The sequence below is a fragment of the Giraffa tippelskirchi genome, chromosome 3 (genome assembly GCF_054371585.1).
Source record: "Giraffa tippelskirchi isolate mGirTip1 chromosome 3, T2T-mGirTip1v1.2.pri, whole genome shotgun sequence".
Classification (NCBI taxonomy): domain Eukaryota; kingdom Metazoa; phylum Chordata; class Mammalia; order Artiodactyla; family Giraffidae; genus Giraffa; species Giraffa tippelskirchi.
Window position 1 is genome coordinate 154858006 of NC_137277.1, and position 24626 is coordinate 154882631.

Here is a 24626-nt window from a genome sequence, read left to right on the forward strand (position 1 = left end):
CTTTTTTCGGATTCCTTGAGGTGTAAAGTTAGGTTATTGATTTGAGATCTCTTTTTAATGTGCATATTTATATCTGTGAACTTCCCTCTTAATTCTTCTTTCACTGCCTCCCGTAAATTTGATATGTTGTGTTTACATTTTCACTTATCTCAAGGTTTTTTTTAGTCTCTTGTGATTTCTTTGATCTTTCAGTTATTCAATATTTTGTTGTTTAATTTTTACATTTTTGTGACATTTCCAGTTTTCCTACTGTTACTGATTTGTCATTTCATTCCATTGTGGTTGGTAAAGATACTTGGTATGGTTTCATTCTTGTTAACAATTTATGCCTCCTCTCCCCAGATTTTTGTTCTGGAGCATGCATTCTGATGTCTTAGGCCAAAGCAAAAGAGAAGAAAGGTGAGCAGACATCTAAGTAAAGTGTTTTGAAACTGACAGACATGAGTAAGATACATGAGGAAATCACAAGTTGCTGATCTAGGAATTTTTTCTGATGTCTTCACCTGTTGAAAGTTTAATTTTTTTAATTAAGAAATTTTTTTAAGTTTGTATCTTTTCCTGACTTGTTAAATTGAAAATAAAATCTATGAAAAGATCATTTTACTGTAGTCAATGTCCTTTAATGCATCTTTGGAGTTAGTTGTCTTGAATTTGGCCCCAATTGGTTGTTTACTGATGATTACTTTAACATTTTTCAAATTTGCCACATTATGTGTAGCAGAGTGGAAAACTTTTTTTAACTATATAAATTCTCACCTTTAGAACATCGTTTGCACTTATGTGGCATTTAGCAAGGTGCCATGAAAGCTGTCCTCGCTCATATCCTTGGTGGAGGAAGATATTTTCAGGGAGATTGCTCTTGTCAAGAATGAACCAAAATGAGGTTGCAGTGGTGAGAAGCGACCAGTAGAGGGCCCTGAAGTACTTGATCCTAAGATTTCCAAATCTGCTGGGAGAGCAGTTAGAAGCCCTTAGAGGGACCAGTGGGACTAGGGGAACCCAAGTCCCCAAAATCTTTGCCAGAGTCCTAAGTGTCTTCTGAGTTATTCTTTTACAAGAGTGTGTTACATCTCAGAATATGTAGTTTTCATTTGGAGGTTTAATTTGGAAATAGCAGTATTTTTTAGAGTGTAATTCTTTTTTACAAATAAGGGTAACACTAAAAGCTTTTCATTTGAAAGAGCACATGCTTGATACATTTTCTGTTCATAACATCACTGAAATAGTAGTGTCAAGGCTGTACAAATAAGTGACTGTCAGAAAAAGGACATTAGGAAAAACTGGAGGAATCTCAATAAAGTGTGGACTTGAATTAATGTTTCTACGTTGTTTTATTGTGACAGTTGTACCTTAATAAATGTAAGATATAAGTAGGAGAAACAGGGTGCAGGATATCCGGAGACTGTCTATACTGTTTTTGTTATTCTGACAGAAACAAAACAACAAAAACAAAAAATAAATGAGTTGTTACACAGTGGATAGGAATAGGTCTACTTTAGAAATGTTGGCTTTAGTGAGATTTAGAGGGTCTTTTTTGTCCATACTAGCCTGTTGAAATATTTTTTCTTTCCCTGTTTCAAAAACCAGCTGCTCTGTGTGAAGTAGCTAAGCCAGTGAAATGAAGATACCAGTTGGGTTCTACATCCATGGATATGGATGGTCAGTTACAAAGGATTGGAGCAACTGTGGCTTTTGGTATCTGTGGGTGGCCTGGAACCATTTCCTCAAAGATAATGAGGGACAACTGGACGGCTGTGTCCCCGTCCTTGATAGTCTTCACGTATGTCAGATCAGTGTCCTGCGGGATCCCCATCCCCGCAGATCTCTAGGTCTCTCTCTCTCTGTGCAGCTCTCTCCTCTCCAATACTCTGCCCTCAGAACTGAGGGTCTTGGTCTCCCGGGATTCTCAGCTATCTCCTTACCCCAAGGAACAGATCAGGGTCCTTCCAGACATAACTGAGGACTCTCAGGACTTGTTTCCTCTCCGGGATTCCTGTCCTTGATTGGCTGATATCTACCCCTGTCTTGAAAATTGCTGTTTTATATATTTTGCCTGGTTTTCTTGACTGTTTCAAACAGGAGGGTAATTCTGGTCCCTATTATTTCACCTTGGGCCAGAAGCAGAAGGCCAAGTCAGATGATATTTCATAGAGTATATCTGAACGCTGTGTCGGATTATTGATACAGGGTTTTCTCCGTCTAAGGGGCTGCTGCTGTGCGTGCTCATCTGTGTCCCACTCTTTGGACTGTAGCCTGCCAGTTCGTCTGTCCATGGGGGTTTTGGGGCCGGAATACTGGAGTGGGTTGCCATTTCCTCCTCCAGGGGATCTTCCTATTTGTAACTTTTAAAAATGATTTTTAAAAAGATCTAGTCTCCTAATTGAAATCCTATTATCTGAAACAATGAGAATAGATGATAGTATACCAGGAAGAGAATTTTTTAATTAGTTCAGTATGCAAAAATATGCTTTGAACTACCTCCAGCTGGGTGTGACCCTGTCCACAGATACACGTTATGTCCTGGACAGGACGTGCTGTGGGGAGGTATAAACCCTAAACCAGACTCCTGATGGTGCCACCATCTTTGCCTTTTAGCTTCTCATCCTGAAAGTACTGTTGAATACCTAGATTGTTGAAGAATGTTAGGATATAGTTAATTGCTTTTTCGTGTATTGGCAGCAGAACTTGGTAGATGCTTCTAGAGTTTTCCACATAGAATTTGATGGCTATTTATGCTGCTGACTTGCCGCTTTATCAGGAAAAACCCATCTATCTGGCAGCTCCATTCCCCCACACTGTTTGATGGTCACCATTCTCTCCAGTAACAACACTTGAAGGGCCAAATGGCAGCACGGTGTCACTAAAGAACTTACTGTTTAGAGTGGCGCAGCTCAAGTTACTGCCAGAAGTGCACACCTCAAGAATCTTTCTAGAAATTATTCCTTTAGTCACATCTGTTTTGACTGCTTTCATCTCAATTGCACAGGGTGCCTGGTGTTTCTTATCTGTGTTCATCTCTAAATGCCCAGAGGTGGAAATTACAAGGATTATCGTTACTTCCCGAGGATTGCTTTCTCTTTCTGTCCGCTGAGGGGTGTGTGCGTGCTCAGTCATGTCCGACTTTGTGACCCCATGGACTGAAGCCCGCTAGGTTCCTCTGTTCAGGGAATTATCCAGGCAAAAACCCTGGAGTGGGTTGCCATTTCCTTCCCCAGGGGATCTTCCCAACCCAGGGATCGAACCTGCATCTCCTGCATTGGCAGGTGAATTCTTTACCACCAGCACCTGGGAAGCCCTCTGTCCATTGGACATGAATATAATTACCGGTGACCCTGAAGAAACTGGATGAGAAGACTGAGAAATCCAAGTTCTTTGGTTATGATGGAAGGTGGACACTTCACGGCCTTCATCCAAGCTGGGAAGCTGCTGTTGGGAATGCTTAGGCTGGCTGCTACAGGAATGGGACTTCTGTCTGCTACTTCTCATCAGTGTGGCATGTGCTATTCTCCACACTACATCAGCAACACTTTATCATGTATCCTGGTGGTAATAAGCCACCAAATGAATAGAGGGTTTCCCTGGCATAAATCAACTGATGGCTATTTGCTTCATGTTATTTTGGTTTCCAAGTTTTGTTTGATTTTGCAACATTTTCCCAAATTTCTGTGTGTGCGTGTGTGTGTGTATGCAGGTTCACTGGGAAAATTATCAACAGCTGGGTGATTCTAAAACACTTTCTCTTTTGTTCTTGCTTTGCTTTCAACCAAGTTTAATTAACCAGAGAAAACCTAAGTTGTGTATATTGTTGTTTAGTCTCTTAAGTTGTGCCTGACTCTTTGCAACCCCATGGACTGTAGCCTGCCAGGCTCCTCTGTCCCATGAGATATTTCAGACAAGAATACTGGAGTGGGTTGCCATTTCCTTTTCCAGGGGATCTTCCTGACCCAGGGATGAAACCCACATCTCCTGCATTGGCAGGCAGATTCTCTACCACTGAGCCACCAGGGAAGCCACAATAGAAACTATTTTTTAGTATATTAACTCAAGCAATATGTGAATAAACTGATGATTTAAAAATTTTTATGCTTAAATAATCATAAATGAGTTTTGCAAGTTTTAATTTTGGCACCGATATTTGCTATAACACGTGCTAATTTGAAAAACTGCAAACTAAAAGTTGTTCCAGAACAACATATAGATGTGTATGAATGAAGAGTTTTATTGTTTTCAGGGCAGCAGGAAAATACCATTTTTAGAATAAGGTGAACCCGGAATCCATGAAAATGTTAGATTTACAGTTCATGTGACATTTCATAGCTCCTCAGAGTACTCAGTATTACTGTATCATCTATATAATAATTTAGGTCTGTGAGTGAACTAGATGAATTCTTTTCTCAATTCATCTGTATTCCTGTCAGCCTCATGCTGAAAGGAAGAGTGTCTTCTCCTCTCTAAGATAGTTGCCTCTCTCCTCTTTTATTCTTTTCAAATTAATTTTTACTGCAGTATAGTTGAGTTAGTTTCTACTGTACAGCAGAATGAATCAGTCATACATATACACATGTCCCCTCCCTTTTGAACTTCCTTCCCATTCAGGTCACCACAGAGCATTAAGTAGAGTTCCCTGTGCTATAGAGTATGTTCTCATTAGTCATCTGTTTTTATATGTCAGTAGTGTGTATGTTTCTGGACGTTGAGCTTTAAACCAACTTTTTCACTCTCCTCTTTCACTTTCATCAAGAGGGTCTTTAGTTTTTCACTTTCTGCCATAAAGGTGGTGTCATCTGCATATCTGAGGTTATTGATATTTCTCCCGGCAATCTTGATTCCAGCTTGTGTTTCCTCCAGCCCAGCGTTTCTCATGATGTACTCTGCATATAAGTTAAATAAGCAGGGTGACAATATACAGTCTTGACGTACTCCTTTTCCTATTTGGAACTAGTCTGTTGTTCCATGTCCAGTTCTAACTGTTGCTTCCTGACCTGCATACAGGTTTCTCAAGACACAGATCAGATGGTCTGGTATTCCCATCTCTTTCAGAATTTTCCACAGTTTATTGTGATCCACACAGTCAAAGGCTTTGGCATAATCAATAAAGCAGAAATAGATGTTTTTCTGGAACTCTCTTGCTTTTTCGATGATCCAGCGGATGTTGGCAATTTGATCTCTGGTTCCTCTGTCTTTTCTAAAACCAGCTTGAACATCTGGAAGTTCATGGTTCACGTATTACTGAAGCCTGGCTTGGAGAATTTTGAGCATTACTTTACTAGCGTGTGAGATGAGTGCAATTGTGTGGTAGTTTGAGCATTCTTCGGCATTGCCTGTCTTTGGGATTGGAACGAAAACTGACCTTTTCCAGTCCTGTGGCCACTGCTGAGTTTTCCAGATTTGCTGGCATATCGAGTGCAGCACTTTCACAGCATCACCTTTGAGGATTTGAAATAGCTCCACTGGAATTCCATCACCTCCACTAGCTTTGTTCATAGTGATGCTTTCTAAGGCCCGCTTGACTTCACATTCCAGGATGTCTGGCTCTAGGTGAGTGATCACACTATCGTGATTATCTGGGTCGTGAAGATCTTTTTTGTACAGTTCTTCTGTGTATTCTTGCCTCCTCTTCTTAATATCTTCTGCTTCTGTTAGGTCCATACCATTTCTGTCCTTTATTGAGCCCATCTTTGCATGAAATGTTCCCTTGGTATCTCTAATTTTCTTGAAGAGATCTCTAGTCTTTCCCATTCTGTTGTTTACCTCTATTTCTTTGCATTGATCACTGAGGAAGGCTTTCTTATCTCTCCTTGCTATTCTTTGGAACTCTGCATTCAGATGGGAATATCTTTCCTTTTCTCCTTTGCTTTTCGCTTCTCTTCTTTTCCCAGCTATTTGTAAGGCCTCCTCAAACAGCCATTTTGCTTTTTTGCATTTCTTTTCAATGGGGATGGTCTTGATCCCTGTCTCCTGTACAATGTCACTAACCTCTGTCCATAGTTCATCAGGCACTCTGTCTATCAGATTTAGTCCCTTAAATCTATTTGTCACTTCCACTTTATAATCATAAGGGATTTGATTTAGGTCATACCTGAATGGTCTAGTGGTTTTCCCTACTTTCTTCATGGGAAGTAGATGGGGAAACAGCGGAAACAGTGGCAGACTTTATTTTTTTGGGCTCCAAAATCACTGCTGATGGTGATTGCAGCCATGAAATTAAAAGACGCTTACTCCTTGGAAGGAAGGTTATGGCCAACCTAGATAGCATATTTAAAAGCAGAGACATTACTTTGTCAACAAAGGTCCGTCTAGTCAAGGCTATGGTTTTTCCAGTGGTCATGTATGGATGTGACAGTTGGACGGTGAAGAAAGCTGAGCACCGAGGAATTGATGCTTTTGAACTGTGGTGTTGAAGACTCTTGAGAGTCCCTTGGACTGCAAGAAGATCCAACCAGTCCGTCCTAAAGGAGATCAGTCCTAGGTGTTCATTGGAAGGACTGATGTTGAAGCTGAAACTCCAATACTTTGGCCACCTCATGCGAAGGGTTGACTCATTGGAAAAGACCCTGATGCTGGGAAGGATTGGGGGCAGGAGGAGAAGGGGACGACAGAGGATGAGATGGCTGAATGGTATCACCGACTTGATGGACATGGCTTTGGGTAGACTCCGGGAGTTGGTGATGGACAGGGAGGCCTGGCGTGCTGCGATTCATGGGGTCACAAAGAGTCAGACACAACTTAGTGACTGAACTGAACTGAACTGAGTGTATATGTGTCAATCCCAGTCTTCCAGTTCCTCTCACCCTCTCCTCTTTTAGATCCTTCACTCTCCTGTCTCCTGCTGAATCTTTCTCCAAAAGCAGCCTTTTTTTTTCCTGTACCTTTAACTTCTGTTGTATTTACTCTTTCCTTTCAATATGCTGGTTTGTTGAAGTTCCAATCACACAGTCTTCTCTCTCAATCTTTCCTAATGCCATGATCCTCTCCTTTTTCTTCCTTCTGTTACAGAATTTGAGAAGGCACATGCTGCATTCATTTTTCCCTCATCCTAACCTCACCTCATCTTCTACAGTCTACTTTCTGTACCCTCTTATTGCTCCTTTGAATGTTACTTTTGATTTAGCATGCTTTTGAAATCAAATGGCCCAACTACATGTTGATTACTATTTAGAATTGAAAAGACATGTATTTTTTAGTGTAATCCAACAATACCTTCACTCATTCAATCAACAAACATATCTGGGACTAGGTCTTGACTAGGTCCTGCTGCTGCAGAAATGAAAGACATTACTCCCAGCCTCAAGGATCTTACAGCACAGTGATGGCAATGGATTAGAAAACAACCATAAGATGTGAATGTGTTGTCCCTTGTGTTACTCAATTGTGTCTGACTCTTTGCAATGCTATGGACTGTAGCCAGCAGGCTTCCCTGTCCATAGGATTCTCCAGGCAAGAATGCTGGAGTGGGTTGCCATGCCCTTCTCCAGGGGATCTTCCCAACCCAGGGATCAAACCCACCTCTCTTAGGTCTCCTGCACTGGCAGGCGGGTTCTTTACCACCAGTGCCACCTGGAAAGCCCAAGATATGAAAAAAGTGTTAAACATCCGTTTTGTTGATAGAGGTAAACATTCTCTGATTAAAAATGTTTATTCAGTTAGCATCATGACCAATTTGCTGATTGGAAGAATGTGGTGTAAGTGAATTTAGAAAGATTTGTTTCTCACTTTTTTAATTTTAAAGAATTAGTTACAAAAATCTTTTATTCATTTTTAAGATGTAACCTTGATGCAGTCTTCTCTGTAAAGTGATGTATCCCTGCTGTGATAATAATCAAGAAGGTTTAAATAAAGCACCTGATTTTAAAGCATTTCTCATTTAACATGCTGAATAGCTGAGGGAGGGAGTTTCTCTAAGTTAAGGCAGAAGGAGAACTCAACACTCCTGTGAGACAATTACATCAAATCCCACCTAAAAACAAATTATTAATAGTTTGAAACTTCCCTAGGAAGTTTCTTGCTAGTTAGGTGGGCTTCTCTGATGGCTCAGCTGGTAAAGAATCTGCCTGCAATGTGGAGACCTGGGTTTGATCCCTGGGTTGGGAAGATTCCCCCGGAGAAGGGAAAGGTTACCCACTCCAGTATCCTGGCCTGGAAAATTCGATGAACTGTGTAGTCCATGGGGTCGCACAGAGTCGGACATGACGGAGCGACTTTCACTTTCTTTCCCTAGGAAGGTAGAGACTTCTTACTTTTGTGTCCTCCATAACAATTCTTTGCATAACTGAACTATGAGACAAGGGCATGGCACTCTAGGGACAAACTGCTACTACTTTTAGCCATAGTTGAAGAAACTGAAGAAGTTTCTTGTCGTGTGACTTGATTTTCATGGCCCTTACTGATTGATCCAATCTTTCTCTATGCCCAAAGCAACTCTCCGCATAGGTGAGAATGGGCTCCGCAGAGCCCACCAGCCAATGAGGTGATCTGGTTCGAGGACTCGGTCCAATAGGACTCAGCTCCATGTTGGATGGTGCCAAATGTGTGTGTGTGTGTGTGTGTGTGTGTGTGTGTGTGCGCGGTGAGACAACAGAGGGAGAAACCGAGAGGGAAGCTGAGTCCTGAGCGTGGTTTAGAAGCTAGGACTCGTGTGTGTGTGTGTGTGTGTGTGTGTGTGTGTGTGTGTGTGTGTGTGTGTTTTCCAGCTCTCTGTGAGTCCTGAGTGTGGTTTAGAAGCTGCGACTCTGTGTGTGTGTGTGTGTGTGTGTGTGTGTGTTTTCCACCTCTCCGTGAAGCCCAATAGTGTTTAGGGCTTCTTTTCTCCGCATATATAACATGCCCATCTAGTGACCTGGAGGTAGCCCACTCCATACAGAGCCTGGGAGAGTCTAACAGGATATTTAGGTGTTAATAATTCTAAAAAAAGAATTATTAATGTCTCCATTGCCATATCACACATTGTAACAGCATGCCAAATTCACCATGTTGTTTTATGTTTTTCAATCAGTAATGCTTGCATTTTTGCCAAAATAATACACCATTACCTGGTATATCTTGAAATACTATGCTATTTAATGTAAATGAGCACTCTAAAAAAGTATTACAAAGAAAACCAACCAGGCAAGCTTGGGAAGAAATTTTATTATCCTTATTATTTTAGACGAGTTCTTACTTAAATCCAAACACCTGCTGTTGCACTTTAACATAGTTTGTACATACAAATAAAATTAGAACTGGCAAATATGTGATTTTCATCAGATAGGCTTTGTTCAGTTGGAGACTAAATATTTTTGTAAAACTTGTCTTGTTTGAAGTTGAGATTTCATGTCACCATAAGAATTGACCAGCAGAAGCTCATTTACAATGACCCACAGGGTTTTAGCTATTATTTTTGGACTTGCTCCCCAGCCCACACAGGCAATTAAGTAAGAATAAGAAAAAAGAAAACACCCATCTGAATCATCTATTAAAATCTAGGTTCCACTCAGTAACATAGGTTTTATTTCTTGATTCACATTTAGCAGATGCCTTGGTAATATTCATATATGAGCTCTCTTCTCTGCGGTAACCAGTCCCACTTCCATCTTTCCCTATTAGGTGCTCCCATTTCCACCCCTTTAATGGAAAATGCCTCTTTTAAGTATCTAAGGAACATTTGATAGATGATTGCCTTCAGCACCTCATACCTCCCACTTTCCTCAGGAACTTGAGAACTCATGTCTTTTTTTTAAATAGGCTTTGTGTACACATGAAACCAGGAATTGAGATTAAAATGAGGGAGAAGCTCAGTTATTCAGGCATGTTTTATCTCATAGGCAGAGCTGGTATCCTTCCTCAGTGCCTGAGGCTGACTTGGGCTCTTAACAGAATTCAGATCTATTTTTGTTTATTAAGTTATCAAGCCAACTCAGTGGCCATCCCATTCAAGGGTTCCCAGGAGGCACTGAATTCACAGTGCGTCTGACAATGTGGGTGTTTTTCTAGTTCGCACTACTCTGTGGATTTAAAAGCATTTAGCAAATATTTTAATTGATTAACCCAGAACTTTCATACAAATAAATATTATGAGTAAAAAAATTGTAAGTATACATGCTGAAAATATAATGACCTCTTCATAAAAGTGCAAGAATTTCATGAGGACATGGAAAAATACAGGAAGAAAGTAGTCTACTTATTTAAGGACTATCACTGAATTTGTATCAGGCTTCTATGAGTTCAAGCCTGAATTCACAGGCAAGCATTTATTGCTAAATTAAGATTGTGGAAGTTCTACACAGAGCCTGATCTATGATTCTATAAATTTTGGTAGTTTTTCTTCACTTGTTTTTTTGACTCTTTTTGTTGGCAGATCTTCACTTACTAAAAATAATGATTCACGTAAAAATAAGACATTTTATTCCAGTGAAGTTATTTGTTTCAATAAAATTCAGTAATAGCTGCTGCTGCTGCTGCTAAGTCGCTTCAGTTGTGTCCAACTCTGTGTGACCCCATAGACGGCAGCCCACCAGGCTCTGCCATCCCTGGGATTCTCCAGGCAAGAACACTGGAGTGGGTTGCCATTTCCTTCTCCAATGCATGAAAGGGAAAAGTGAAAGTGAAGTCGCTCAGTCATGTCTGACTCTTAGCAACCCCATGGACTGCAGCCTACCAGGCTCCTCCGTCCATGGGATTTTCCAGGCAAGAGTACTGGAGTGGGGTGCCATTGCCTTCTCCCAGTAATAGCTACTTCCTCTCAAACCAGAGTAATGCCAGCAGTACATTACAGAGATACCTGTTCTCAGCTATGCTCTTTGGATTCTAATCAGTTGTTGTCACAGAGGAGGTAAAAAGTTTCTTTGGTGCAGTCATGATTTTTATTCTTTTTTTTGAAACTTCAACAGTCTTTTATTATAAAACTCAGGTAGCTTTAAACCCAGCTGGGTTAGCCCTTTAAACCCAGCTTACAGCAACATGATTTTTATTCTGATTTACTGTCAGCCCTCTCAAACACTATGTGGGTCTATTTTAATTTAGAGGTAAAATTCTGGCCTATTTATGTTAATCAAAGTGTATAATTGCTTTGTTTTTCCCCCTGGAAAACAATTTTATATTCATTTCCAATTTATTTGCAAGCATAATATTATAGATTTGTAGAACCTAGCTTTAGTAATGTTTTTATTCTCTAATCAGAGAGACATTTTTTTTCTTTCCAATGAGATGGGCAATGATTTATTTGAAATGGCCAAAAATAACATTTTACAGAAAAGGAACCTTATTACACAATCAAGTGTAGCTACAAAATCTTAAGACATTCAGGCAATGCTTTATTTAGATCATCAAAAACAAGGTTTTATAGAAAAAGAACTGTAACAAGCACATGTATAGCTACAATTTTTCTTTTGCCAGCAATATCAATTCCCTCTAAAATATTCGGGGACTACTTTGCAGTTTCCAAGCAAAACTAAAAATTTGTGGGACAGAGCTGTTCAGCCTCATGACAAGAATGAAAACAGTTTGCAAAACGATTTTGTTTAATGCTAACAAATAACTAAAATACATGGTCACTGCTAACAAGTACCTTTATCTACTGAAACAGCCCAACCTAAGCACATGTTTATGAACGATTCATTGTGATCATAGCTGCTATTTTCCTGCCATCACAGGTCACGTGTATGGTGGCAACGGTTAGATGTTGGAGGCCATTGAGGCACCAAGGAGGTAATCCTTAACAGAAATAACTACAGTAGATAAGCAACTCAAACAAATGGACCTGCCTCTGCCAGAGCCCCCCAGGGTGTCACATTCGCTTTCTGTGTAAAGGTCCACTGACTCCCTAGTTCTTTACTGGGAACCAAGAAATAGATAAAGAAGCTGTTCTTCTAGGACCATCAAAACCTTAATAAATCGTCCTGGGGTTCTTCGTACTGTAGTGCACTTCACAGGCAGCAACATAGGCATTCTCTGGGAAGAAGTCATCATGGTACTCTACTAAAAACCTCAGAAAGAAATCAAAGTGCTTCAGTAAAGCCTTCAGATTCTTCTCAGAAAAGGACATCTTTCCAAGGATTTCAGGAAGTTTCACAAACAAACGCAGCAAGTGTTGCGCCCTATAAATGTAAGAGGGTGGAGGTGGTTGGTCACCTGAAGGATAACTGTCAGGTGTAAGTTTCCAGGAGAGGACCTCATGTATTTCTTTAGTTCTTCTGCCTTCAAAGCCAGCAAACACGGCACTCTCTTCCTTGCTAGGGATCAGAGGAATAGGCGAGGATGATCTGCTATGAACAGATGTCTTCTTTTCCAGGTACAGAAACAGCTTGGGCATGCTGGCGGATGTGTCCTGCTGCCGGCGCTTGGGATGAGGCGACAGCCTGTCGCAGTTGACAGAGTGGTGCGTGGACCGCCTCAGAGACAGTAAGGCTTCCGGCTTGGCTTTGCGCCTTTTGGGGGGTGGTTGGCTCGCCTGAGGTTGGCTGACTCTCTGTGGACTGTGGTATGGATGGATTCAACAAAGGCGGACTTGGAGAGAGCTCCTCCTGGTTCCTATTAATGTTTGTGGTACTTTCCGTAAGCGGAAGAAAAAATTTGGACGAAGTCACCTTTTTATACTGAACTTGTTCATATGGATAGAGCAAAACCAATGGGAGAGTGTAATCAAAGGCCATTCTTAATCCATCCACCATCTCCTTACAAAGGTCAACGTTCTTTTCTGCTGGGATATAATGCACATTCATGTTGGCGTGTGGCACAGCATGATGGTGACGAGGCCTCTTCATTGGCTGAAAAGGCTGCATTGATAGCAAAATGCTTCACGTACGATTCCAAAATAGTTATGATGTTGGTCTGGCATGGAACTCGCACTAACCGTTTCCTCCTGTTGATATCGTAACAATCATCTTCAAGCTTCTTCAGAACTTCAGGGATTTCTATAGTTATTGTTCTTTCTTCCATTTCCTTTTTTTTTTTTGCGTGCAGCCGTGGTCCTTCCTTCACTTCAGACTTTTCTTCATTATCTTTTTCTTCACTTATTTTTCCGTCCTTTTCTTCACTGTCAGAGGAACTGCTTATTGAGTTTTCATAGTTTTCATCTTTCTCGTCAGCAGGGAGGCTTTTTAAGACAGAGTCCACCCCAGGCAACCTGCCGTGCTTCCTCTTCATGTGTTTCTCAGGCGAGCTACAGCTTTTCTGGCCAATTTCCGCTGTAATCTCCAATTTTCATCGGCGTCACGAAGGACGTGATCCTCTGCTGCTCATCTATCCCAACTTCTGTTCCAACCATTAAAATGGATCAGATAATCTGGGATCTTTCTGCCTTTTTCGTCTTTCCCAACAAAAACATCGACAATCTTGGCATCGTAGAGCACTCGCGCCTTGGTGGGGTTAAGCTCGAAGCACAGCGCTGTCAGCCGTCGCTCACGCTCACTTGCTCTTTGTGGCCGAGGGCGCGGCTCCGCGGCGGGCGGAGCATGCGCGGTGGGGGAGGTGAGGTCCAGGGAGACATTTTCTAATGTTCCTATCTAGAGAATAGAGCCTGGTGAGCTGCAGTCCATGGGGTCGCTAAGAGTCGGACACGACTGAGCGACTTCACTTTCACTTTTCATTTTCACACATTGGAGAAGGAAATGGCAACCCACTCCAGTGTTCTTGCCTGGAGAATCCCGGGGATGGGGGAGCCTGGTGGGCTGCCGTCTATGGGGTTGCACAGAGTCGGACACGACTGAAGCGACTTAGCAGCAGCAGAGAATAGAGAAGTTTCTAAATGTAAGTTTGACAGACTTATAATTCTGTACTAGTAAACAAATTGGAAATGAATGTAAAATTGTTTTCCAGGAAAAAAAAAAAAACCTCTTGTTTAATAACAACAAAAATTCTTGTTTAACTCGTGACATCTAACCAGATGGGCATGTTTCATTCTTTCGGAAACTGGTCTTGAGATAAGAATTTGGTTTTCATAAAGACTCTAGTAAAGTGTTTTAGTAGTAATCATACAGCCTCCATTTATATGGAGTCAACACCATAGGCAATTGATTTGGCATATTAAATATTAAAATATTTTAATAAAACAAGAAACACATGAATGATATTGTTAAAATCACTGATAAAAATATTTACAAAAATACAGTTTTCACAATAATGAATTATTATTCTTAAAAAGATGTTTTATTTTTTACCTTCCTAAGCTAAACTTGGGGTAAAATATTTCTTTTTTTTTCCTTTTTTTGTTTTTTCAAGAGATGCCATGATATAATGAAATGCCAGATTTGGTGGGGAAGAGGGGACATAACACTGAGTCAGTTTCAGCTCCCACAACTCATGAGTTCTGTGACTCTGGGCAAGTCACTTACCCTACATGCAGCCTGGTAGCATTACTCATTTATAAAACTGGGGTGATAACAGTTACCTTATTAACTAAATACATAGATGTGGAATTGCTAGGTCCTATGATAAGCATATGTTTAAGATGATAAGAAATTGCCAAATTGTTTTCCAAAATGGTTTTTACCGTACCTAATTTTTAAAAAATTTTTAAATTAAAAAAAAAAAACCCAGAACAACAGACAGGTTCCAAATAGGAAAAGGAGTACGTCAAGGCTGTATATTGTCACCCTGCTTTTTTAACTTATATGCAGAGTACATCATGAGAAACACTGGGCTGGAAGAAACACAAGCTGGAATCAAGATTGCCGGGAGAAATATCAATAACCTCAGATATGCAGATGACACCACCCTTATGGCAGAAAATGAAGAAGCACTAAAGAGCCTCTTGATGAAAGTGAAAGAGGAGAGCGAAAAAGTTGGCTTAAAGCTCAACATTCAGAAAACTAAGATCATGGCATCTGGTCCCATCACTTTATGGCAAATAGATGGGGAAACAGTGGAAACAGTGGCAGACTTTATTTTGGGGGGCTCCAAAATCATTGCAGATGGTGATTGCAGCCATGAAATTAAAAGACGCTTACTCCTTGGAAGGAAAGTTATGACCAACCTAGACAGCATATTGAAAAGCAGAGACATTACTTTGCCAACAAAGGTCCCTCTGGTCAAGGCTATGGTTTTTCCAGTGGTCATGTATGGATGTGAGAGTTGGACTATGAAGAAAGCTGAGCACCGAAGAATTGATACTTTTGAACTGTGGTGTTGGAGAAGACTCTTGAGAGTCCCTTGGACTGCAAGAAGATCCAACCAGTCCATCCTAAAGGAGATCAGTCCTGGGTGTTCATTGGAAGGACTGATGTTGAAGCTGAAACTCCAATACTTTGGCCACCTGATGTGAAGAACTGACTCATTGGAAAAGACCCTGATGCTAGGAAAGATTGGGGGCAGGAGGACAAGGGGACGACAGAGGATTTAATGGTTGGATGGCATCACCGACTCAATGGACATGAGTTTGGGTAAACTCCGGGAGTTGGTGATGGACAGGGAGGCCTGGCGTGCTACGATTCATGGGGTCACAAAGAGTCGGACACAACTGAGCGACTGAACTGAATTTTTAAAGGCAGAAAAGACTGCCTCTTTGAATTCTATATATCCTCTAGCTTAGAGAATCAAATAACTTTCCCATCAATGCAGGAACTGTCCAGGTAGTGCAGGGAGAGTATGAATGGAGCAGGTACACAGGAAACCTGGCTTGGAAGATTGCCCATTCCATCTCACTGCTGAATCTGATCTCCTGTGCCCCTCACAAACACAGGCTTCTTTAAGCTTTAGGCCCTTTTCTGCTCTAGTTATGGAATCATAGATAGAAGCAGGAAGAGCTTAAGCTATTTCAAAGAAATTTTGATATTACTCTGTACTTATGGATCTCTGGTTGGTCATACAGGTCACCCAGCTGCCAACTCAACCTGGGCTTTATCAGTTCAGCATTGACCAGTGCATGCCATTATTCTCTGGGGTTCATTTTATGCTGTTAGTGGCCCCTGAATCATAAAGCTGAGCCTTCAGCATTGATTCCATTCCAAGTTCCTTGCTCTGCCTTCCCATTAATATCCCCTTGGGAGATCTGAGGTTCCTCTTATCGTTATTATTAGTCTTGTCTGCCTAAAAACTGCACCTGAGCACTAACGTTCACTCTTCCTGTTTCACCCTAATGGGCAGAACTTGGGCTGACTCAAACCCTCAATTTCTATGCCAAGACTTTCTACAGTCAAACTGTTTTATTCTCTAGAAATTCATCAGTGAGAAACTACCCCAAGGGAAGTAGCTAGAGGTTGTAAGCTGTTAACTATTTTTCTTTCTTTTTAAGTGTAATTCAAATATAAAGCAAGGGCGATTTTCCTTTTATTATTTGTACTGCATATACCAATTGATTCTTAAACTTTGGGCAGAAATATTTTGAAGATCATGGATATGAAATAAGGGTGTATCTCTGTTGGTTCAAAACCTTAGGAGCTCCCTAGGTGAAATCTGAAACTGGCCGCTGGACATGGAGGGTGAGAGACCAAAGAGAGTCAGACCACTCCAAATTGGTAGGTGGCCAGTTTAATTAGCAAAGGACCTTCCAAATGAAGCTTGACTTGGGTGGCCATAGGAAGTAATCTCTGCACTTGCCTGCTAGTATCTTAAAAGTTGATATAGAGGGACTTCCCTGGTGGTCCAGTGGTTAAGACTCCATGTTTCCAGTGCAAGGAGCATGGGTTCCATCCCTGGTCAAAGAACTAAGATCCCACATGCTGTAGGGCGTGACCAAAAAAATTTAAAAATTAAAAAAAATAGAGAGGCCTTAGTTGGGTTCAATGGCCAGATGGTCTCAACAGTCCATTGATCTCTCAAAGTTGTGTCCTTGAAAATGGCTCTAGCTATGGAAACTGTGGGGAGAATATACATTCCAAGGCTGGGGAGGGGGTGGGGAGCTTCTGATTGTCCAGACACAGCTTATGTGTCAAGTGGTAGTCATGTCCTCTTGATGAATTCTTCCAACAGTCTGGTACCTCTGCTCAACTGCCTGCATGTAGCTACGAAGCAGAGATTTACAAGGGGAGTGGTATATACACCAAGGAGAAATAATAACATTGTCATGGACCCCAAAGCACTTTAGAAGATGAAAGGAATTCCTGAAATTTCCTGGTAGAATTGTATAAATGTTGAAATAAGATTCTTGTGAAACTCATACAACATTCAGTGACAACTCTAAGGATGCGCTAAAGCTGGATTTTTTGTAGCCATATTGTGCAGCATAGAAAAATGTGGTTGTTTTTAGCCTCTTTATCTTAATTTCTTCTGGCCTATAAACGATCCCAGGAAAACAATCTAGAAATGTAGCATTCGGTTGAACTAATGAATGAGGAACATGGGTTGCTAAGAGCTGAACATAAAATTTGGATGTGAGGGATGGTGGTAATAACCCACAAGGAAAAGGGTTTACTATCAATTTCCTGCTGAGACTTGGGGAATTATCCCTGACAGTACTCCTAGAACATAAATAAAAACCTTTGCTTTAAAATATTAGATAAATTGTATTTGTACTTGTCATTCTCTAAGTTACAACTGTTACCTGATAGTGACAATAATACTTTTGTTTAGTGCCTTTCTTTAAAAAACACAGAGAAATGATCTGTTCCATGAAATTATGTCCTTTAATTGTACATATTATTTTTTGAACGGCCTGTTAAGTAAAGGACATGAGCAGGTGATTTAAAAAACAAGCAGTAAAAGTGGGTAATAAACATGTTAAAAACATTCCCTCATTAATATTCAAAGAAATGCAAGTTAAAATAATAGAATACAATTTTGCCTCTCAAATGAATACTTTTAAAATTATTGCTTAAATTTTATGGATAGGGTTGCAAATCACATTTCTGGAGGGCAATTGATGCATATAACAGAAACTATAAAACTATTTAAAAATATTCTTATGTTCTACCACAGCATTTCCACTTGGAGGCTTTGCTACATTAAAGCTCTGTGATCACTGGAAGAAACCCTGATGAAGTCTACAGGCGTCACAGAGTGTAAAGACTGGGAAACACTGCAGTTCTCTCCTGGGCTGTAGTCTTTTTGGCAGTGGTTCATTTTCTGTCAACCACATATTACCAATCAATCTCCTAGATCAGATTTATTTGTAGGATTCTGGATTTGAAAGGGAATCTGGCTTTCTGCCTTAATGTGACTTCTCCCAACTTCATAGTAAAAGATCGATGAAGACCTAGACCAGAAGATAAAGAAACAAATGTGACAGATAACTTGAAAGCGAAAGTCACTCAGTTGTGTCCGACTCTATGCAACCCCATGGATGTACAGTCCATGGAAATCTCCAGGCCAGAATACTGAAGTGGGTAGCCTTTCCCTTCTCCAGGGGATCTTCTCAACCCAGGGATCAAACCCAGGTCTCCTGGCAGGCTACAGTCCATGGGATCACAGAGTCATACACAACTGAGTGACTCACAATTTCACTTTTCACTTTCATACCCAGATGATACAGATGGTTGTAAATGCAATATTTACATAGGTACAGACAGATGTATAATTACATCTACATTTCATATACATCTGGACTGTATCTAAATAAATACATTATTAAGTTGTGAAGCCTAAATAAATTGATGCTTGTGAAATGCTTAGCACTTGGCACACTGCCATCAGTTAATTCTAATTAGTGCGAGAGAGTCAAAGAGGACAAGTAGAGAGTCACACAAAAAGAGAAACTGCTAATAAGTATAATGATGTATTTGTACAATGTTTTAGTTCAGGCTGCTTTAACAAAATACCATAGGCCGGGACATTTATTTCTTGCAGTTCTGATGGCTGGAAAGTTGAAGATGGTGGTTGTTCAGTTGCTCAGCCGTGTGTGACTCTTCACAACCCCATGGACTGCAGCACACCAGGCCTCCCTGTCCTCCATTATCTCCCGGAGTTCACCCAAGGTCATGTCCATTGAGTCTGTGATGCCATCCAACCATTTTGTCCTCTGTCACCCTCTTCTCCTTTTGCCTTCAATCTTTCCCAGCATCAGGGTCTTTCCAATGAGTCAGTTCTTTGCATCAGGTGGAGCTTCAGCTTCAGCATCAGTCCTTCTAGTGAGTATCCAGGGTTGATTTCCTTTAGGATTGACTGGTTTGATCTCCTTGCTGTCCAAGGGACTCTCTAACACCACAGTTCAAACGCATCAATTCTTTGGCACTTAGCCTTTTTTATGGTCCAGCTCTCGCATCCAGACATGACTACTGGAAAAACCATAATTCTGACTATTTGATCTTTGTTGGTAAAGTAATATCTTTGCTTTTTAATATGCTGTTTAGGTTTGTCATAGCTTTCCTTCCAAGAAACAAGCGTCTTCTAATTTCATGGCTGCAGTCACCATCCACAGTGATTTTGGAGCCCCCCAAAAGAAAATCTGTCACTGCTTCTACTTTTTCCCCTTCTATTTGCCATGAAGTGATGGGACTGGATGCCATGATCTTAGTCTTTTTAATGTTGAATTTTAAGCCAGCTTTTCACTCTCCTCTTTCACCCTCATCAAGAGGCTCTTTGCTTTCTGCCATAAGGGTGGTGTCGTCTGCACATCTAGGGTGCTGGAAAATTTTGTTGCTAGTGAAGGCCCCCTTTCTGGTTGACAGACAGCCACCTTCTAGCAGTATACTAACATGGCACAAAGAGGGCTCAGCTCTCCTGTGACTCTTCTTCTGAGCACTAACTCTCACCTAATGATCAAAAGGGCTCTACTCTCCTCTAGTCTCCTCACCTAATGATCTCCCCAAAACGCCACCTCCAAATACCATCACACTGGGGATTAGGGTTTCAGCACTTGAATTTTGGGGGATACACAAAATTCAGCCCAGAACAGCTAAGGGAAAATTTTCAAAAATTGATATTCTATTTAATAGGTAATTAATAGTTGATAAAACTTTTAAGTTAAAATGTTAATCCAACAGGCAGTTCCTGAATTACAACACTACCCACCCTCCTAAAATCTGCCCCCAGTACATTCTCTGTCTCTACCTTCTCAATCAGTGGAGTTCCTGATTCTGCTGCTCTGATTCCTGTAGGAAAAATTCCTGGGGCTTCAGAAATGAAAAGCCCCTTATTCATATTAGAATTTTATCTCCCATTAAAAGTGTGGCTCTGTTCTTTGCAGTTAGATCATTTTCCATAATGAAAATGACTGAGTCAAAATGACATTCAGGAGATTTTGCTTCCCTGGTAGTTCACCCGGTAAAGAATCTGCCTGCAATGCAGGAGATCCCAGTTCGATTCCTGGGTCAGGAAGATCTGCTAGAGAAAGGATAGGGTACCCACTCCAGTGTTCTTGGGCTTTCTTGGTGGCTCAGAATCCACTTTCAGTGTGGGAGATCTGCTAAAGAATCCACCTTCAGTGTAGGAGATCTGGATTTGATCCACTGGAGAAGGGATAGGCTACCCACTCCAGTATTCTTGGGCTTCCCTTGTGGCTCAGTTGGTAAAGAATCCGCCTGCAATGTGGGAGATCTGGGTTTCATCCCTGGGTTGGGAAGATCCCCTGGAGGAGGGAACTGCTACCCACTCCATTATTCTGGCCTGGTGAATTGCATGGACAGAGGAGCCTGGCAGACTACAGTCCATGGATATTATAATCTTTTTACTTGACTATTCTCTGAAAGGGAGTGACCACATCTATCTCAGTCACTCATTCCATCATTGCAACAAATCTCTTATATAGATATCTTTCGCCTCTGCTTTGCTTTACAAAAAGCAGGAAACTGATGCTTAAGGGTTAAGTAACTTATTCTAGGATCACAGATGATCCTGGGAGTAACAGAACCTGGATTTGGGTGCAAGGCTCTCTCAAATCCCATTCATTAACTCCTTGAGAAAATAGACTACATAGTAGTAGATGACATCATGAACTCACAAAAGCTTAAGACCAATAGTGCTGGTTCCAACACTACTAGAGCTGGTTCCAACACTCATACTTTCAGGAAGACCTCATCTCAGGTGACATTTCATGCCATCACTCAACATTGCCGTGAAATATCTTTCTTCTGCTGTGTCCACTGATAAATTCCATTCCATCAAGATTTGGGGTAAACTGTTAGGTCATATTTATCTCCCTATATACTCTGTGTTGGCATCTATGTTTTGTAACTCCTGAAATCCTCTGTTTTTGCATGAAATATATGTTTATGGATTGTGTGGTTTGAAATACCATGTAAGAGTAACTGCTGTGGAATAGACAGAGTAGAATTAGTGAAATAAACATGATAGATGAAGTAAACTTTAGAAAGAAAACCATCAACAATGATGACCAAACATATTAGGATATGAAAGTGAAAGTGAAAGTTGCTCTGTCATGTCCAACTCTTTGCGACCTCATGGACTGGGGATTCTCCAGGCCAGAATATTAGAGTGGGTAGCCTTTCCCTTCTCCAGGGGATCTTCCCAACCCAGGGATTGAACCCAGGTCTCCCGCATTGCAGGCAGATTTTTTACTAGCAGAAAGCCCAAGAATACTGGATTGGGTAGCCTATCACTTCTCCAGCAGATGTTCCTGACCCAGGAATTGAACCTGGGCCTCCTGCATTGCAGGCTGATTCTTTACCAACTGAGCTATCAGGGAGGCCCTATTAGGATATGAGACCTACCAATTCAATGCCCAAATCCCTGAGGCTCTGCTTCTTCTAGTCTTTGGTTATTGTTCTCCTTATATGGGGTCTGATACCTGGTAGGTACTCATGGATGTAAGTGGGGAATATCCTGTAGCTCAGATTCCTTGGCGCATAGCACACATAATAAAGCAACAAAAAAAATATTTGAACTTTTAATGAATATGTTGAATTGAATAAAGCAACCCTAGCATCAGCATCTTTGCAACCTTCATCTTAGAATCAAAAGATGATTAATAATAAAAGGGCATTCATAATGTGAAGATACTTTAATTATATGATAATTTAAGCATCAGAAAGTATCACAGGGACTTCCCTAGAGGTCCAGTGGTTAAGACTCCACGCTCCCATTGCAGGAGGCCAGGGTTCGATCCCCGACTAGGGAACTAAGATCCCGCATGTCGCAACCACACGTGTGTGCTGCAACTAGCGAAGCCTGCACACTGTAAAGAAGACCCAGCACAGCCAACATAAATAAATAAGTACATAAATAAGTATTTTTAAAAAGGATTACGTAGTCAAACTGTTGGGAAAGACTGAATTTCTGAAAATTTATTTTCTATTACTCTGAATGTTAGGAATATGCTATACTTTGTAGAATAATACATTAAGAGCAAGCATTTACTAGGGAAGCACACCATTTACTAGGGAAAATCTGCAAATTGACTGTCTTCACTCTTTGGTGCTGCTCCATCCATACACATTCATTAAAATTCTCCCTTCACTTTATTTTTAGCTCTTGACAATTTTTCTGCTTAATTAACTCAATCAATTGTGGATTACTGCCAGTTGTATTTGCAGAAACCATGGCAGTTTATTAACTCTCATAAATACCAAAAAGTAACAGAAGCACCAGAGAACCAATAATTAAACACATCTTTTAATTTCTAGCTTATAAATAGGATTTAGCTCCTGTTAGCTTGCAGGTTGCTGTCTGTACATAGCTCTGGAATAGCACCTTCCTGCCGGGTCTAGACTGTATGTGACCCCCAAGAGGAAGCTGTGAATCATGGTTAAATTGACTCTGCTATTCCCTCTACCACAGTGGGGTCAAACATTGATGCTTTATTGAAAACTATCAATGAGTAAAATTTTAAGATCCTTGGATAAAGTTTTTTTCCTAGTTTTTTAAAAATTGCAGTATTGCCACAACCTAAAAGAGCATCTGGCACATAGTAGGTATTCAATAAATATTATTTGGATAATAAACAAAGATAAACAAGTTGCTTTTAGTCCTGTTTTTGAGAGGGTACTCATATTTTTCTTGGTCTCCAAATGCCACACATCAGAACCTATTCATTGGAAGTATTTATCATCCAGTGAATAATAATAGTAATAATACGTGTGACTTATTACTAGAAAGAAATTTATCATTTAACATAAAAATAAAATCAAACAATAGAAAATTAATTTGGGTTTTTAAAAAAACATTCCTTAAGCCACAGCTATCATTGGAAAAAAAGAATTTACTACCCTAGGCATTTTGTTTAGAAATATTAGTTTCTTTTTCCTCTCAGAATGAATTACTTTAAATACCATAACAGATACGTCTTCATTATCAGTAATGAAATGGTGATGTTTCTTTATTTTTTTCCAATTTGGCTTTTCATTTATTGATAATAAGGGCCCTATCTGCACCCACAGTGTGCTATTTGCAGAGTGCTTGCAAATAGCAGCCTGAAATCTATCCCCTCTTGTCATGTATAAACACAACATAGAAATTATAAAAATAACCCAGTAGTGTTTTTAGCTTAAAATTCCATAGTTTCAGACATAAGTTCTTGGAAAACAGCTTTTGCTTGTACTGGTGCTATGTCAGGGAGTTAAATCCCAAAGTATTTTTAGTATACATACAATCTCCAAACCAGATTTGACATATTTTTTAGATTTATTTAGAATTTTATATTTATTTAGTATAATTTACAAAATTAGGCTTTGTCTTATATAATTTTTTCTGTATTTATTTTTAATTGAGGGATAATTGCTTTACACTGTTGTATTGGTTTCTGCCATATATCAACATGAATCAGCCATGCATATACATATGTCCCATCTCTCTTGAACCTCCCTCTCACCTCCCACCCTTTACCACCTAATATATATAATTTATTTTATTTTTTCTCATTAGTTATATATTTTATAAACACTGCTATTACTACTTTGTATGAAACAATGATGTTTCTTACTTTTCAATATACAGGGTGCATGTCAGACAGTACTCCTTGGAATTCTCTTTTAAGAATCTGTTGCCAGAATAGTCATGAAAGTCAAACACATATTTTATGCAAGAAACCAAACTACAAATTCACTGTGGGTTTATAGCAATGATTGGTTGAAAGTGTTTATTTTTTGTAGCAGCCTCCGTCAGTGCTTCACCCATTTCCAGTTACCATGGTGATTTAATGGATGAGTTAAATGTGTGTCCTTAGACACAGAGTGTTAGATACAGAAAGAAGAAGACAGTCACACTCTTAGGTTCAAAATAAAAGCTTCTTTGTGTGTGTTCAGTCACGTCTGACTCTTTGCAACCCTATAAACCGTAGTTCGCCAGGCTCCTCTGTCCATGGAATTTTCCAGGCAAGAATACTGGAATGGGTTGCCATTTCCTACTCTAGGGGACCTTCCTGACCCTAGGATCGAAACTGCTCTTCTCCCACATCTCCTGCTTTGGCAGAATAATTCTTTACCACTGAGCCACCTGGGAAGTCCTTCATTAGGGACATTACATCTTTATTTAGGGAGTCTCTATATTGGGTACATGGATGTGGTTTCGGAATGTGATTAGAACATTCCACTAACAATGTTTAAAGGACTTCTCTCTTTCCCAAAGTTATTATATTACCCATTTACTTGCTATCTTGATCTTGTACCATTTGAGTCATACCTAGAACAATGTATCTTAAATCAGAGAGGAGTTATTTCATTGACCTATGTCCTTGTGAACACAGCAAAGGCTTGAATCCTCAAATTAGACTCTTGAATTCCAGCTCTTAACCAGCACCAAACTTGACTAATGATTCAAAAACTCAGGGAAACATCAGGCACAAATAAAATAGTCTTGGAAAAGTCTGATACCACTCAGCAGAGCTT

The 24626-nt window shown here is 40.3% G+C and overlaps 1 protein-coding gene and 1 pseudogene across 3 annotated transcripts in view; one reads left to right on the forward strand and one right to left on the reverse strand.

Annotated features, from left to right (window-relative positions):
- The window catches only part of PIKFYVE (phosphoinositide kinase, FYVE-type zinc finger containing), a 99700-nt gene extending 86345 nt beyond the window's left edge, over window positions 1-13355 (forward strand). The window contains exons 43-44 of one of the 2 annotated variants that reach the window (XR_014079076.1): window positions 12266-12375; window positions 13065-13355. The gene's annotated coding sequence lies outside the window, so the exon portion shown is untranslated. Of the gene's footprint in view, window positions 1-342; window positions 599-12265; window positions 12376-13064 lie in introns of those variants that run through there. The other variant, XR_014079077.1, reaches the window with a different exon arrangement.
- On the reverse strand, window positions 11268-13378 carry LOC145541515 (MSL complex subunit 3-like; annotated as a pseudogene). Its single transcript, XR_014079079.1, has one exon. The product of XR_014079079.1 is annotated as an MSL complex subunit 3-like (transcript).
- Window positions 13379-24626: the final 11248 nt, after the last annotated feature.